General features: G+C 47.4%; 1 long non-coding RNA gene across 1 annotated transcript in view; it reads left to right on the top strand.

Moving 5' to 3' along the window:
- LOC101907140 (uncharacterized) overlaps nt 1–16,372 on the top strand; it is a 104,680-nt gene that overhangs the window by 65,007 nt on the left and 23,301 nt on the right. The window contains exon 4 of the long non-coding RNA XR_003036930.2: nt 849–923. This is a non-coding gene — a long non-coding RNA (uncharacterized lncRNA). The remainder of the gene's footprint in view (nt 1–848; nt 924–16,372) is intronic.

The raw sequence follows: 16,372 nt of genomic DNA, 5'->3' as shown, positions 1-16,372 counted from the left end.
CTGGTGTGCTGCAATTCATGGGGTCCCAAAGAGTCAGACACGACTGAGCGACTGAACTGAACTAAACTGAGGCAGAACTCTGATGCCACGCATTCTCTGGGAAGGAGTGGGAAGCCAGTGCCCGCCTCTGCTAAGGGTTGGATGTGATTTTCTTCACGGAGGGCCTGTGCCTGGAGGAGGATGGCCTTGGAGACTGGAAGGCCACTTGGGAGGCTGGGATGAGAGTCCCCGTGAGATGGGAAGGGGCCTGAACCAGAGCCATGAGAATGGAAGGGTGGGGATGGGCCTGGGGACCACTCCACAGGTAGCAGAATGGATGGAGTGAAGACTAGGTACCGAACGGGGTTTTACCCAGTGACCAGTGACCCAGAGAGCGGGGAAAATTCAGGAGGAAGAAAGTAAATTCAGAGCCTGCAGATGTGAGTCTGAGCACCTCCCAGCAATGGGAAGTTTGAAGTGTGCTGATAAAATTGATGTCAGAGAACTAAAGAATTTACCAAAATGATAAAGATGCTTAATCAAATGTACTGTTGCCTCTTAGAGGATGATCTAATGTCTAAAATTTCAGACAGCCTAATTAAAATTCAGTCTTGGGGAATAACTTCTTTTCCCCCTGAACTGTTGTAACTCACTCTTTGCACACAAGCACGCCAGGGCTGTGTCTCACTTGATACACAAAGGGCATTTCCAGAAGCCCTGCCGGGTTAGGGGTGCCTCTCACCAGAGCGTGGGGAAACATTTGACCATTTCTTTTCTTTTCCTCCCCAACGTCCTCCTTTGATCTGGAGATATCCAGACCTTAGTCTTCAGTCCAGCTGTGAGAAAAGCTTTCCAATTTGTGTTCACAGTGGCAGGAAGAGGTTAAAAGTATCATCCTGAGCTGAATCGCAGATCCACAATGAAAACCGAACAGGAGATGGCGAGTGAGTTTTTTCCCCTTTCAAAATTTTCCATCCTTGTCATAAATTGATTATGCAAAAAGCATAAACCATTTAAACATCACCTTGAGAGTTCGCAAGGACAGTAAAAGGTGCTGGGTGGAGGTGGAGCCTGGAGATCTTCCCCAGCCATGCACGGTCATTGGCGGCACCATCTCACCCTGCAGAGCTTGGAGTGACTGTCACCTGGTCCTGAGGAATTCAGCTCATCATGCTGTAGGTTTGACCTTGAACATCCTGAGCTGGGAGGCGGAATTTATCAACTGCTCTAGCTATTGTTATGATTATTTTCCCTACACATTTGGAGACCCAATTGGCCCAGGCTAAGAACAATGTTACATTCATCATTCAACAAAATGAAGTAATTAGAATGTAGCTAAAATCCCACAGTGCATTTTGTGGAGAACATCAGTGGTTTAGCTCAAACATAATCTCTCATGATGCTTTGTCCAAGTTCTGTGGCCACAGGGGCCTCAATAACACCGCCGAGGACTTCACTGTCCCCACACTGGGCGAGGCTTCAGGTGCTCTGCTTCTTGGGGACCGGAGAGTGTGGCCAGTGGGTCTGTAGCCAACTCATTGCTGGGCTGCAGGGCTGGGACTAGGGAGTCACAAGCTAGGACTGCAGGGATTCCTGGGAGGCTCAGTGGTAAAGAATCCACCTGCCAATGCAGAAGATACAGGAGTTCAGTTCAGTCACTCAGTCGTGTCCAGCTCTTTGCAACCCCAAGGACTGCAGCACACCAGGCCTCTGTCCATCACCAACTCCCGGAGTTTACTCAAACTCATGTCCATTGAGTCAGTGATGCCATCCAGTCATCTTATCCTCTGTCATCCCTTTCTCTTCCCACCTTCAATCTTTCCCAGCATCAGGGTCTTTTCAAATGAGTCACTTCTTCACATCAGGTAGCCAAAGTATTGGAGTTTCAGCTTCAGCATCAGTTCTTCCAGTGAATATTCAGGACTGATCTCCTTTAGAATGGACTGGTTGGATCTCCTTGCAGTCCAAGGGACTCTCAGGAGTCTTCTCCAATACCACAGTTCAAAAGTGTCAGTTCTTCGGCACTCAGCTTTCTTCCCAGTCCAACTCTCACATCCATACATGACATGGTTTGGACTAGAGATGGTCAGTAGACACTGTCAGTGGCCTTGGAATGCTTCCTGATGCACTGCTCCAGGCAGCCGCTGTTAAATGGTTGGAGCTACATGTGAGCTGCCAGCAGTGGTGTGCTGGTAGGTGTTTAACCACTGGCTCTCTGGGAAAAGCCCTGGTTTGTCACGTTTGCCAATTTCTATGGTGTAAACACTCCTCTGTGGCTGATTTCAAGCTTCCATCACAAAGTCACTGACCACACCATTGGGAATAGACGATCTTCAAAGAGCTTTTTATTTTCAGTCATCTCTGATTCTGAATCAAACTGTGATCTCTAACACCTCTTAGAAAGTTGCATTCCCCTAAGTCATTGCTTTTTTAATTCCTCTCAAAGCAGATACATGTGAAGTCTTTGTTGGGAAAGTGAGAGTCCAGGCAGCAGAAGTGGAGAACAGGGGAATGCTCATCAGGGAGGAGGAAGATGCAAAGCCAGGGTGCATTCAGCGGGATGGGCTGCCCCGCCTGTTGGACTGGCGGAGAAGTCACACTGAAGCCATGTCACTCAGACTGGGACTTGAGCTCTTGCACCGGGACTGGAGCCCAGCCAAAACCCAGGTTGCGACTTGAACCCCTGGTCTTTTAACTGAGATCACACAACTGGTCTCAGGACTTAATGACGCTCAGGTTCTTGATGTCCCATCACAGAAAGAATTCAGTGAGAGACAAAGTGATAGGTAAGAGGTGGGTGTATCTAGAGAGATACACATTCCATAGACAGAAAGTGGGCTGTGCCAAAAGGCGAGAGTGGCCCCAAGGCAGGGGTTGTCTTGGAAAGTGAGAGCGTTCATGGGAGAATCGTGCTCCGCAGACAGAGTGTGGGCCATCTCAGATGAAAGCGACCTTGAAATAGGATGTGGTTAGTTTTTATGGGCTGGGTAATTTCATAGGCTAATGAGTGGGAGGAGTATTCCGCTATTTGGGGGGAAAGGTTGGAGGTTCCCAGGAATTGGGCCACCTCTCACTTTTTGGTCTTTGATGGTCGCCCTTGGAACTGCCATGGCTCTGGTGGGAGTGTCCCTTAGCTCCTGCTAATGTCTTACAAGGAGCGTGTGATGAGGCTCAAGGTCCACTGGGAGTCAGATATTCCACCATCTGGGACCTGATTGGTGCTAACCAGTTTTCGTCATATCTGACATCTTTTAAAAGCGGTGCCCTGCCCCGGTGCCTCCTGTTTCACTGTGAAATGCATCTGTGGGACTGGTTGGAGGGAGGAGAGACAATGCCTGTGTCCATTCCTGCTCTGTTTCAAAATGGGCACAACTTTGACCTTGCGTTGCTCTCTTCTTTCTTGGGGTCCTTTCTCGTGGTCCTTGGACACCAAGTAAATCAAGCCAGTTGATCCTAAAGGAAATCAACCCTGAACATTCATTGGAATGACTGATGCTGAAGCTGAAACTCCAATATTTTGGCCACCTGATGTGAAGAGTTGAGTCATTGGAAAAGACTCTGATGCTGGAAAAGATTGAAGGCAGGAGGAGAAGGGGATGACAGAGGATGAGATGGTTAGATGGCATCACCGACTCGATGGACATGAATTTGAGCAAACTCCAGAAAATAGTGAAGTTACAGGGGAGCCTGGCGTGCTGCAGTCCATGGGGTCGCAAAGAGTCGGGCACAATCCAATGACTGAACAGAAACTCTTGTGAAATCTGTCTTCAAACAGCTTGGTACCTGCTTGGAATTCCTGTGTCTTGACTTGTGGGGCAACAATGGTTCTAGCATAGACCTGAGGACCACTGCAAGGGTACACAAGGCGTCTGGGTGTACCCCCATGCTTATGGTAGGGCATGGAATGGTGGGATCTTGGAAAGGAGAAAGAGAAAAGGTGAAGGAGGAGGACAGGGCACTAGACAGGTGCAAGGAGGGGCGGATGGTGGAGGAGAGGGGCGTGTCGCTGAGGAGGCTGGTGGACCACACCAGGTGGCCCGGTCTTGCTGACTCACTTCCAGGGAGGCCTTGGATGACGCTCTCCCTGCAGGAATCTGATGAGTCACGCACACGCAGTCAGGTAGGGCGCCGGAGGGTGTCTGCCTTCCTCCTTCATGGCAGGAGACGCCAGCTGGATTTTGCCACGTCTGACTTTGATTGAAACACCACTTCCTGTCAGGTTCTGTCCTAGACTCTGGGAACATGGGACACTCCAAGTCCTTGCCCTCAAGGAGTCAGAGTCCATTAGAGGACAGAGTTTGAAACAGTTCAGTCACTAGTTATGCTTTCCAAGGGAGGTGTCAGCTAAAATTTAGGAAGAAGCTTCTGAAATAATTAAATATGTGAGTGGGGTGATGGTGGGGCTTGGGGGCAGAGGAGGGGGGAGGAGGAACCTGACTGCATGGATTTAATTAAAAGAGAAAACACCGCCATTGATTTTGAAAGCCCTTGGCTAATGTTCATTAACCATCTGGGACTGATTTGATGGTTGACTGTAGAGACTTTGGTAAATAAAATGAAAACAAATATTTCCAAATTGAGCATATTTTGCGTCTGATGATTGGACCTCAGTTAGAATACTTCTGAAGAGATTGAAATCAACTCAAACTGACTTAAGTAAAAAGGGAATTCATAGGCAGATGTAACTGAGGAGTCCAGGTCTGGGTTGAGAATACAGATAGATTTCAGACTCAGACACATTCAATGAAGATTCAGTTTTTCTTCATCTCTAGACCCTGCCTTCCACCATATTGATTTCACCCTCATGTTTCCCAAGATGCTGCTAACTTTGCTAAGCTCTCCCCTCGTGGTGGCAAGGTGGCTGCATGGCTCCAGCCCTCGTCCTCTCAGAGTCGTTTTCCTCTAGCCTAGCATGCCTTTCAGATGTCTCTGGTTAGGCCACGTGCCCAACTCTGAAGCTTTCACTGTGGCTGTTGCAGGACTGATCAGCTGGCTCAGGCCTATAGCATGTGGAGCTGGCGTGGTGGAGATAGGGAGGCTTGATCCAACCATGTGGACTGAGAGAGGAGGTTTGGATCATCACCCCAAAATTGGGGATTTTCTTCAGAAAAGGAATGAATGCTGGGGAATACAATTAAATGGCCCCACAGTGGCCCAGAAACGAGACAATAGGAAGTCCTGGGGGCAGTGGAAGGCAGCTCAGCACATAAAGGGAGTCAGGCTAAAGTGGTTCTGAAGTCAAGGTCAAGTTGGCCTCATTGCCAAGGCAGAGAGGCTTACAGACCACCGTACGTATCTCTGTGTGTGTGTGTTTCCCCTCCCATTGTAGAGGGTGACAGCCATGGAGGTGCCCCATTCTTGTCTTTTTTCAAGAAATAGTTGTCATTCAGCTCCAAACAGTGTGATTAGTTTGAAGCTAAAGCCATGCTCTCCCAGGGCACCCTCAGCTAACGACTGAGCTTGGCAGGGGTACTAGAGCTGGTACTAGTCCTGCCCCATGTGGGACTCCTCTAACAGGCAATCTTTGCTCTGGGTCTCCCTGTCCTGTTGGCTGAGACCATCAGATCTGCTTTGTTTGATCCCTGAATCACTGTATGGACGGTCTCCCGCCGATCAGGAAGACCAGTAGGCGAAAAGTATTTTTGATGGTACTCTTTTACTAGGGCACAAATCCCATTCAGGAGGGCTCCACCCCTTCCAAAGTCCCCACCTCCGAAAACCATCACACTGGGGATTGAGTTTCAACATGTGGATTTGGAGGGTGGGGAGATGGGGATACAAATATTCAGTCTATGGCCTCTGTCTTTAAATGGCTGCCCTTAACAACAGCACAAAGCAGCTCTGTTAACCCAGCTGTTGGTTCAGTGTTTCAAATAATAATTTTATAGAAATGTGACATATATAGAAAGGTGCACAAAACGTGAATTCCTCAAGATCAATGAATTCAGTTCAGTTCAGTCACTCAGTCATGTCCAACTCTTTGCGACCCCATGAACTGCAGCACGCCAGGCCTCCCTGTCCATGACCAACTCCCAGAGTTCACCCAAACTCATATCCATTGAGTTGGTGATGCCATCCAGAGATCTCATCCTCTGTCGTCCCCATCTCCTCCTGCCCCCAATCCCTCTCAGCATCACAGTCTTTTCCAAGGAGTCAACTCTTCGTATGAGGTGGCCAAAGTACTGGAGTTTCAGCTTTAGCATCATTCCTTCCAAAGAAATCCCAGGGCTGATCTCCTTCAGAATGGACTGGTTGGATCTCCTTGCAGTCCAAGGGACTCTCAAGAGTCTTCTCCAACACCACAGTTCAAAAGCATCAGTTCTTCGGCACTCAGCTTTCTTCACAGTCCAACTCTCACATCCATATATGACCACTGGAAAAACCATAGCCTTGACTAGACAGACCTTTGTTGGCAAAGTAATGTCTCTGCTTTTGAATATGCTATCTAGGTTGGTCATAACTTTCCTTCCAAGGAGTAATGAGTTATCACAAAGCAAAACACCCCTGCACTCACCATCCAGTTCAAGGGAAAAATCATTTCCTCACCCCAGCTGTCTCCAGCCCCACCACAAATCCATTCTCAAAATTCTTACAAGTTTCTCATTCTAAGTTTAATAGAGGAAGCAGATTCATCCAACCTCTTTAGTCAATGGAGTGGCAAACTGGAAAAAGGAGAGAGACTTCATTTGGTTTTGTTGGCTCTAACCTTAAAAAGCAAGTTTTATCTTTAAGATGTTTTCAAGACACGAATATTTTCCAGATTTTGCATAAGGAAACGGGGAGGTGGGGAGGCATGAGTTCAGTTTTGTTCTATCCTTGTTCAGAAGTCTGATCTTGATAAGCAAAGAATATAATTAAAATGGATTACAGACTATTAAACGCAAACAAGAACAAAATGATTGCAGTGTGTGTAAGCCAGTAATTAAAGCTTTAAAAGAGGAAGAAGTCACCATCACTTAAAACGTTTATTTGTCAAGGCTAGTAACAAATATTGACACGAGAGCTTTTTTCTTTTATTTCCTTCTTAGCATCAGGCTCTCAGCAATTAGTGGTGCATATTCCAGAATCAATACAGCCTCGGGTCTGAAGCAGTAAGATCCATACATTTTAAAATTAGGTGGTATGATAGCAGACTGGCTCCATAAAGCAGACTTCCTGGCAGCGTATTTCAATTAGTGCTTATTAGATGACAGGCTGAAACAAGGCAGGAGCGGCACCTCCTTAAACTGGTTTTATCGCAAAGATACCCTTACGATGACCGTCAGGGAGAGAGGCTTTTTGGTCCCCTTTTAATTTTTTAAATTTCTTTTTAACTGTTTTTAAATTGAAGTATGGTTGATGGAAATATTACATAATTTGCAGGTTTACAATATACTGAGTCACAGTTTTTAAATGTTATACTCCATTTATAGTTACTACAAAATACTAGCTATATTCCCTGTGCTGTACGTATATCCTTGCAGCTAATTTTATACCTAATAGTTTGCACCTCCTAATACCCTTCCCCTATTTTTGTCTCCTCCTTCCTTCTTTATGGGCTTTCCTGGTGGCTCAGATGGTAAACAATCTGTCTGCAATGTGGGAGACCTGGGTTCGATCCCTGGGTCAGGAAGATCCCCTGGAGAAGGGAACGGCAATCCACTCCAGTATTCTTGTCTGGAGAACTCCATGGACGGAGAGGAGCCTGGCGGGCTAAAGTCCATGGGGCCACAAAGAGTTGGACATGACTTATTGAATTAATCTATACTCAATTAATCTATAATTAATATCCCTCTTTCCACTGGTGACCACTAATTTGTTCTTTATATCTGTGAATCTACTCCTTTTTGTTAGATTTACTAGTTGGATAGTATTTTTAGATTCTACAAGAAGTGATATCCTACAATATTTGTCTTTTTCTGCCTGGCTTATTTCATTTAGCGTAATGCTTTCCAAGTCCATACAAGTTGGCAAAATCTCATTCTTTTTTATGACTGAGTAGTGTTTTACTGTGTGATATATATATGTATGTATATATATACATCACCTCTTCTTTATATGTGATATAAATATATATTTATATATATGTGTGTGTGTGTGTATATCACTTCTTTATCCATTAATTTGTTGATGGACACTTAGATTGCTTCCATATTCTGGCAATTGTGACTAATGCTAATGCCATGCTTAGTCACTTAGTCATGCCCAACTCTTCTAGACCCCATGGACTGTAGCCCATCATGTTCTTCTGTCCATGGGGTTCTCCAGGCCAGAATACTGGAGTGGGTTGCCATGCCTTCCTCCAGGGGATCCTCCCAATCCGGGGATCGAACCCAGATCTCCTGCATTGCAGGCAGATTCTTTACCATCTGAGCCACCAGGGACGCCCAAGAATACTGGACTGGGTAGCCTATCCTTTCTCCAGGGGATCTTCCTGACCCAGGAATCGAACCAGGGTCTCCTGCACTTCAGGCAGATTATTTACCAACTGAGCTACCAGGGAAGCCTGACTAACACCTAAAATCCTCTAAATTCACTTGCTTGCACTCCAGGAGCTTTAGCCATTAAAGCTGCACGTGGATTAGAGCCTTCTTTGGACGCAAATGCCTCCTGTAGGTTTCCAGCCTGCCCAGCGGAGGCTGGGTCTTATCACAGGTGGAGACCAGCATCCCAGGCAGGGCTCTGACCCTGGTGGCCAGGAGACAACAGTTCCCACTCTTACCTGCCATCAGGCTTGAACAGTGTCCCTGTCTCCCCTGGGACAGTTCAGGCCCCAGATATCATCAAGCGCCAGGCACAGGGCCTGTGGAGATGCATAAAGCCAAAGTTCGTGACCTCAAGTTGTCTTTGAGGAGTTAGTATAAATAACCCTTAGCATTCTTCCTACTCCTGTTTCCCTAATACTGTGAAATCCCTTTTATCTGGCTTTGTAAGAGGTGATGGATGGAGCCTGGAGCGCCCTGCCTGCCTGTTTACAGGCCTGGACTCTGGCTTTCACAGGCGGTTTGCCCATCCAAGCAGCAGAATACTTGTGGGACCAGTGTGTCTGTGAGTTTGAACCCATGCAGGGTTATAAATAAGTCCCTCTCTCCAGGGCTGTAATGAGAATTAATGAGGTTTAATTCTACCAGGTCTTGCCGAGCAGGGGTCAGGCCATCAGGGGTTTCTGCGAATCACAGAACAGATTGTGTTTATCAGGACTGATCTCCTTGGAGCATCAGGACAAAGGGAAGCAGCCTGGTTCTGCCAGGCTGAACCAAGAAGGCTGAGGTGCTGATGGCCAAAGCCCAGAGTCGTTGGTAAACGGAGGGAATTGCTGGCAGGGCTGACCCCCAGCCACTGGGCAAGCCAAGGCCAGGCCCAGAGTGGGCTCAGAGCAAGAGAGAGGTCAACTGCCTCCCAGAGGCCTGGCGTGGGCTCTGGTGCAAGCCAGCAGAATGTGAACACTTGGGGATGGGGAACAGACTGGGCCCAAGGCAGGGTCTGGAGGGTATCCGAATGAGAAGTCTGTACCATCTGTAGAATGGGGACTTAAAGATAGTCATCCCTGGGTCCTCATGGGGATTAAAGAAATGTTGACTGCCTCTGGCTACAAGCAGCAGAATTTGAATTCGTTCATTCAACCATCTTTGACCTGATCTGTTTTATACTGTGTGGGATGAGTTTTGCAAAGACCTTGTCACAATTTTTGTCTGAGGACCTGTGGGAGGTCTCTGAGAGGTAGGAGGGTAAACCCCCTACAAGAGCATCATCTGTTTCCATGGCTACACAAGGACGCAGAGTACCAATGCATCCTTGGCTTGGAAGATCCAGGCCCTGGATGATGAGGGGGACCCTTGTGAAGCCAACTCCATTATCAGCCCACTCTGCCTCTAAAATGTACCCCGATCTGACCACTTCCCAAGACATGTGATTGCATCAAGCAAGAACAGCTCTAACCCAGTGCTAAGACTTCCCTGCCTCAGCTTTGGCTGGACGGAATCTCTGGATGCTAGAGCCAGAGGGACCAACATGTGGTAACACATGGCAACGTCTGGGGAAAGAGACACTTCTTTCCATTTGTCACATTTTACTGAGGAGGGAGACCCTTCCGAGAAGCTCCCTATAGTGTTCCCCTTGGGGATCATTGGCTAAGATGGGAGTCACGTGTTCTAACTGCAGGGGAGCCTGAGGAAGCAAGTTTCTGCTTTTTCAACCCTTGGTTGGCTACACAGCCAAGAAGGAGGAGATGGGAAAGAACTGTTGATGAGGCTGCAGAAAAGTCTATTAAGGGGCCCTGAACTGTGCTTGCCACACAGAGCTCAGTACCTGTTCATAGCCTTTCATCCTCTGATCCCACCGTTACCAACCACCATCTCATCCTGTTGGAACCTCATCCTGTTGGAATCATCATTGGTGGTTGGTTGGTTGGAATCATCGATGGTTGGTTGGTTACCAACCACCATCTCATCCTGTTGGAATCATCATTCAGTGATTCTAATTTCCATCCCAGAACTGGCCTCTCTCCTAAGACAAAAGATACAGCATGTCTGATCAGCGAGTTAACACCCATGGGTACATGGCTTTCTTCAGACCCAGGGAGGCCATTACGGTGGGCTACACATACCCACAGGGGTTTGGCTTTCTCTCTCCCCTTGCGTGAAGTTAAGAACCAGAGAACAAAAGGGAAAGGAAAGGAAAAGTCGCTCAGTCATGTCCGACTCTTTGTGACTCCACGGACTATGCAGTCCATGGAATTCTCCAGGCCAGAATACTGGAGTGGGTAGTCTTTCCCTTCTCCAGGGGATCTTCCCAACCCAGGGATCGAAGCTGGGTCTCCCGCATTGCAGGCAGATTCTTTACCGACTAAGCCATCAGGGAAGCCCCAACTACAGAATAATGCCAGGTAACTTCACCTCAATAAAAACATTCACACCTCGTTGGTCAACATTCAGGCTATAGGCCCTCTTAGTAATGCAGATCCCCAGGCAAGCTCGCCACCTGAATTCCCACCTGCTGAGGTGACTGTATGCTCATTATTAAAGCCCCACAGGGCAGCTTTTTCTCCAGGGAGGTCATGCCCTCCAATTAATAACATATATGTCAAAGCCCATTAGGGGCGACTCCAAGATACCTTTCAAAATGTTTTGTTTCAAGGAAATCAGTTCCCTTGGAATACAGCCTGAAACAAGCCAGCTTCAGGCTGAGAATTAAAATGCTTGCTGCATGTACTATTAAACAATACTTTTACAAGTTGCAAAACATATAATCACATTATAGAAAATGTCGAGGATAAGAGAAAAGACAAATAAAAGCCCCAATAATTCTACCACGCAAATAAAGCCAGTGTTGTCATTTTGGTGTAATACCTTCTCAACATTTTTCCTTTGCTTAAGTGTTTTTAAATAGTTGTCAGCACGGCATACATGCTATTTTTATTGTAGTTTTTCAGCTTATAGTTAAGAAGTGTTTACTGTGTGTTATGGCACCTGTCTCCAGGTTGGATGATAAGGGTTCAATGAGTACAAGACAAGCAGGGAAAAGACACACGGCAACACAGCAAGTGAATGGAAGTGGGTGGCAGGGGGTATGCAGGTGCTCAAGGAAGGCTTCCTGGAGGAGGCACTCTATAATCTGAGGCCCAAAGATAAGAATGAGCTCAATGAAGAGGAAACGGGAGGAGTGGTCTCTGCAGAAGGAAGTGTTGTTCACAGCATGGGTAAGACCCAGCTGGGCGAGTACACGGTGTTTGGAGGACACGATGTGAGAGTAATTCAGAATGATGGGAGCTCAGACTCTGTTGTATACTGAGTCTCCCCAAATTTCATATGTTGAAGCGTCAACCCCAGAGTGTGAGTATATTTGGAGACAGGGCCTTTAAAAATAATTAAGATTAAATGTGGTCATAAGACTGGTGCCTTAATCCAATAAACCTGGAAGAAAGAAAAAGAGAATGAGATTGATTATAAAGAAGTAACTTGCATGGTCATGAAGGCTCGTAAGTCCAAAATCTGCAGCGCTGATGTCCCAGTTCAAGTTCAAAGGCTGGAAGCTGCTGTGGAGCCACGAGGAAGCAGCACTCCATTTTGAAGACTCAAGAGGGAGAATTCTCTCTTTTCTGTTCTAGTCAAGCCTTCAGCTGACTGGGCGAGACCCACCCACAGTACGGAGTACAGTCTGCTTTACTCGGTCCACTGCTTAAAATGTTAGTGCCATCCAAAAAAAGAGTTCTCCCAGAATCACCGAAAATAATGTTTGACCAACGACGTGGGCACCTCCTGGCCCAGTCGAGTTGATACACACGAGGAACCATCACAGGCTCTATGATGAGGATGACGAGGGGAGAGGCTGGGAAGTTTGTCAGGGGCCAGAGACCGCAGGCCCGTTAGCTAAAGTCAGGGTTGGTGCTCGATTCTGAAGCCAAAAGAAAGTTACTGAATGGTTTTAGCCAGTGAATGTCGTGTTCAGTGTTGTCCATTTCAAGAAAAAGCATTGAGGCTGCAGGGTGGGAAACGCGCTCAGACTGCCCTGCACAGTTGGGCAGGGTGGGTAGGACCCAACTCGCGGGAAAGCACCGCTTCCATTCCAGTCTATGGGAACAGCACCTCCTGGAGCCGTGCAGGGTAGCATCTGAGCCACTGTCTGTCGTGGTTCTGAACGCATTAGAGACCGGAGACACATCAGGTAGGAGGGCACTGCAGCACCGTGGGTCTGCAGAGTCTTCAGATCTTGTACATAGTCGTGATTTGGTGGCTTTCTCCTTACTGATAAGCCATGATTTGCTTAACCTTCTTCTCGTCATGTAAAAGTGTCATTTTGCCACAGTGATGTCAGACGCAAAGAAACTCCCTCTGTATCCTCACACGTGGCCCTGTAACACTTCATCTCACCGAGCTGCTGCCGCGCGTGAAGGTGTAGTGAGTGACCACACTGGGAGAGCAGCCGTACCCTGCGGGTGTCCTGGGCACCCCAGGAGGGAGGACCACCCTCCTCCTCTGGATTTCAAGTCTGTCCCCCAGGGAGGTTCATATCTGAGAGAATCGGGAGCTAAATGCACAAAATGTACTTGCCTACTGTCAGAAAACTTCAGTCTTTTTCTGTAGATTGAAACCCTGTAATTTTTGTGTTTCAGTAAAGCAAACTGTACTGTCTACATTTATTTACATTCCCTTCACATCTTCAGTAGCAAGAGATAGCTGAGAACATTTCGTTCTCCTCCCACTAAGTTGCTATGACTTCACAAAGGCTTGTTGCTTTTTTCTTGAGCTGAGAGTGTCTCCTGAAGGTCTGCATCAGGGCTTCCAAGCCTGAGAGAGCAGAGGAGGAAGAATAATGACCCTTCTCTCTTGCACTTGGAGGAAGACAGGAGGAAGGAGGAAGAAGATGAACTATCAAAATGATGTCACTTCCATAATTATTTTTTTTTTTACTGGGGGTGGCAGAGGATGAGATGCTTAGATAGCATCACCGACTCAATGGACATGAATCTGAGCAAACTCTGGGAGATGGTGAAGGACAGAGGAGCCTGGTGCGCTGCGGTCTGTGGGGTTGCAGGGTCCGGCATGACGTAGCGGCCAAACAGCAACAGCAACTGGGGACGACTTAAAGGCCCTCCTTCTTTTTTTGTTTAATATAAATATATTTATTTTAATTGGAGGTTAATTACTTTACAATATTGTGTTGGTTTCATGTTGATGTGTGGCAAAACCAATACAACATTGTAAAGGTCCTCCTTCTAACGTGCGGAGACTCGCTCCCCGTCTGCACCTTTGCCTCTGACTCCAGTAGAGCTATTCGAGAAAGATTCAAGAGGCTTCAGTTGTGTGGCCGGTATCATATCAATAAAAGATGCCAGGGGTTTCTTTGTAGATTTGAATGGACCACTTAAAGAAGCTCCACTCGGCATAAAGGGAAGCTACCCCTAAAAGAATGTGGCAGAGGCTGCTAGAGCTCACCAACATTCTGTTTTTTTTTTTTTTTTTAATATTTATTTGTTTGGCTGTGCCGGGTCTTAGGCGCGGCACACGAGATCCTTTCAGTAGCGGCATGTAGAACTTTTAGTTGGCAGCATGAGACTCTTAGGCCCCTGTTGAACTAAGTGGGGTCTGCTTCTCTGACCAGGGATCAAACCTGGGCCTCCTGCATTTCAAGCATGGAGTCTTAGCCACTGGGCCACCACAGAAGCCCCAACATTCACGCTCTAAACTTCTCTCTGGCAGCTGTGCTGTGTTCCCCATCCTCTCTTAGACTTGGATGGGGGCCTGTCACTGAATTCTGGTTGGTGCTATGTGAGCTGAAAGGATGACCACCACTTTCAGGCATGATCCGTGTAAACACCCTGCATGCAACCCTTGCTCCCTGTCCCCATCTTCCTACTGGAAAGCACTCTGAGATCCTAGGTTGGATGGAGCCGCAGGATGGAAGGGACCTGACTCCCTGAATGACTGCCTGGGGCAGAGCACCCCTTCCTGGCCCGGGGCTGCCTCGGAGGGACAAGCACACAGGTCCTTCCACTGTGTGGATTAGCTGTCAGAGAGACCTGACAAGAACACCGCGAGCAAAGAGATTCACTTGAGTGAATATTTATTGAAGACATCTGCATGCACCCAATTTGCCACCTAACAGGAAAGAGTGGTTTTGTACAGAAGACTTCAGTTGCAATGGCCTCCAACCCCACCTGCTTCCTTAAGTGAGTGGCGTGACCTTCCTCCAGACTAGAAGGGTTTTTTCTTTGCTTGTTTTGTTTTTAATGTAGTTCTTTGGCTGTGCCTGGTCTTAGTTTGGCACGTGGGCTCTTTGATCTTCATCGCGAGTGAGCAGAGGCCTGCAGTGAAACGCCATCCCGTGTCAAAGAGAGGAGGTGGAGACACGGACTCATCTCAAGAGTGGACACGAGACAGGCCCCTTCCCCTGAACATACCAGAGGAAGAGGGACTCTCCATATGGGTGGTGTCCTCGAGGACTTTTAGCTGTGGCCTGTGGAATTTAGTTCCCTGACCAGGGATTGGACCCAGGCTCCCGGCGTTGGGAGCTCAGAGCCTTAGCTACTGGGCCACGAGGGAAGTCCCCAGAAGGGTTTTTATTCAGCAAAATTCTTGGTGAGCCATTTGGTGGTAAAAAGACTGTCCTTAACATCAACCCCAAAGACATGTAAAAAGGAGAACTAAAATGACTCTTCATAATAAAAAAACAAACAAACAAACAAAAAACACAAATTGGAGGTTAAGGGAGAGCACTTAGGAAGAGTGGATTGGGAGAGAAACAGCGCTGAGCAAGATGGCAGGGGCCAGGCAAGCAAGGCCCTGGAGGTGGGGCTGCAGGCTGGAGGGCTCCCGGTCAGTTCAGTGGCTCAGTCGTGTCCACACATCACCACTGGAAAAACCATAGCTTTGACTAGATGGGCCTTTGTCAGCAGAGTAATGTCCCTGCTTTTTGATATGCTGTCTAGGTTGGTCATAACTTTCCTTCCAAGGAGCAAGTGTCTTTTAATTTCATGGCTGCAGTCATCACCTGCAGTGATTTTGGAGTCCAAAAAATAAAGTCTGTCACTGTTTCCATTGTTTCCCCATCTATTTGCCAGGTAGTGATGGAACTGGGTGTCATGATCTTAGTTTTCTGAATGTTGAGCTTTAAGCCAACTTTTTCACTCTCCTCTTTCACTTTCATCAGGAGGCTCTTTAGTTCCTCTTCACTTTCTGCCATAATGGTGGTGTCATCTGCATATCTGAGGTTATTGATATTTCTCCCGGCAATCTTGATTCCAGCTTGTGCTTCCTCCAGCTCAGTGTTTCTCATGATGTACTCTGCATATAAGTTAAATAAGCAGGGTGACAATACACAGCCTTGGCGTACTCCTTTTCCTATTTGGAACCAGTCTGTTGTTCCATGTCCAGTTCTAGCTGTTGCTTCCTGACCTGCATATAGGTTTCTCATGAGGCAGGTCAGGTGGTCTGGTGTTCCCATCTGTTGAAGAATTTTCCTTAGTTCTTGTGATCCACACAGTCAAAGGGTTCTAATGGGCCACTTTTAAGGTGTCTGCTGTATCTGCCACAGTAAAAGCCCCTGTGCTGTTCCCCAAATGATCCGTAAAGCAGCTGTTTGCTCAGCCCAGAGTTCACGTGTCCTCAGAAGAGATGGAGATGGGGCTCCAGCCTGGTGAGCAGAGGCTGTGAGCAGTGAGACACCAGCCAATGTCAGAGAGAAGAGGTGGAGACACGGATTCTTCCCAGGAGTGGACATGGGACAAGCCCCTCCCCCTGAATATACCAGAGGAAGAGACTCGAGATGAGTGGTTACCTTGAGGTTCCACAAAGATGGCAAAATAGATTATAAAGAAGGATCAAGTTCCTCACTGCTCAGGCAGGAAGCCCTTTTCTCTGCAGATCCATTCTAAACAAGAGCGAATGCCAGCCTGCCAGCTAGGATTGTAAGGATA

Source organism: Bos taurus, chromosome 10 (genome assembly GCF_002263795.3).
Source record: "Bos taurus isolate L1 Dominette 01449 registration number 42190680 breed Hereford chromosome 10, ARS-UCD2.0, whole genome shotgun sequence".
Taxonomy (NCBI): Eukaryota; Metazoa; Chordata; class Mammalia; order Artiodactyla; family Bovidae; genus Bos; species Bos taurus.
Note: the sequence above shows the minus strand (reverse complement) of the source record. Positions and strands in the feature narration are given on the sequence as shown.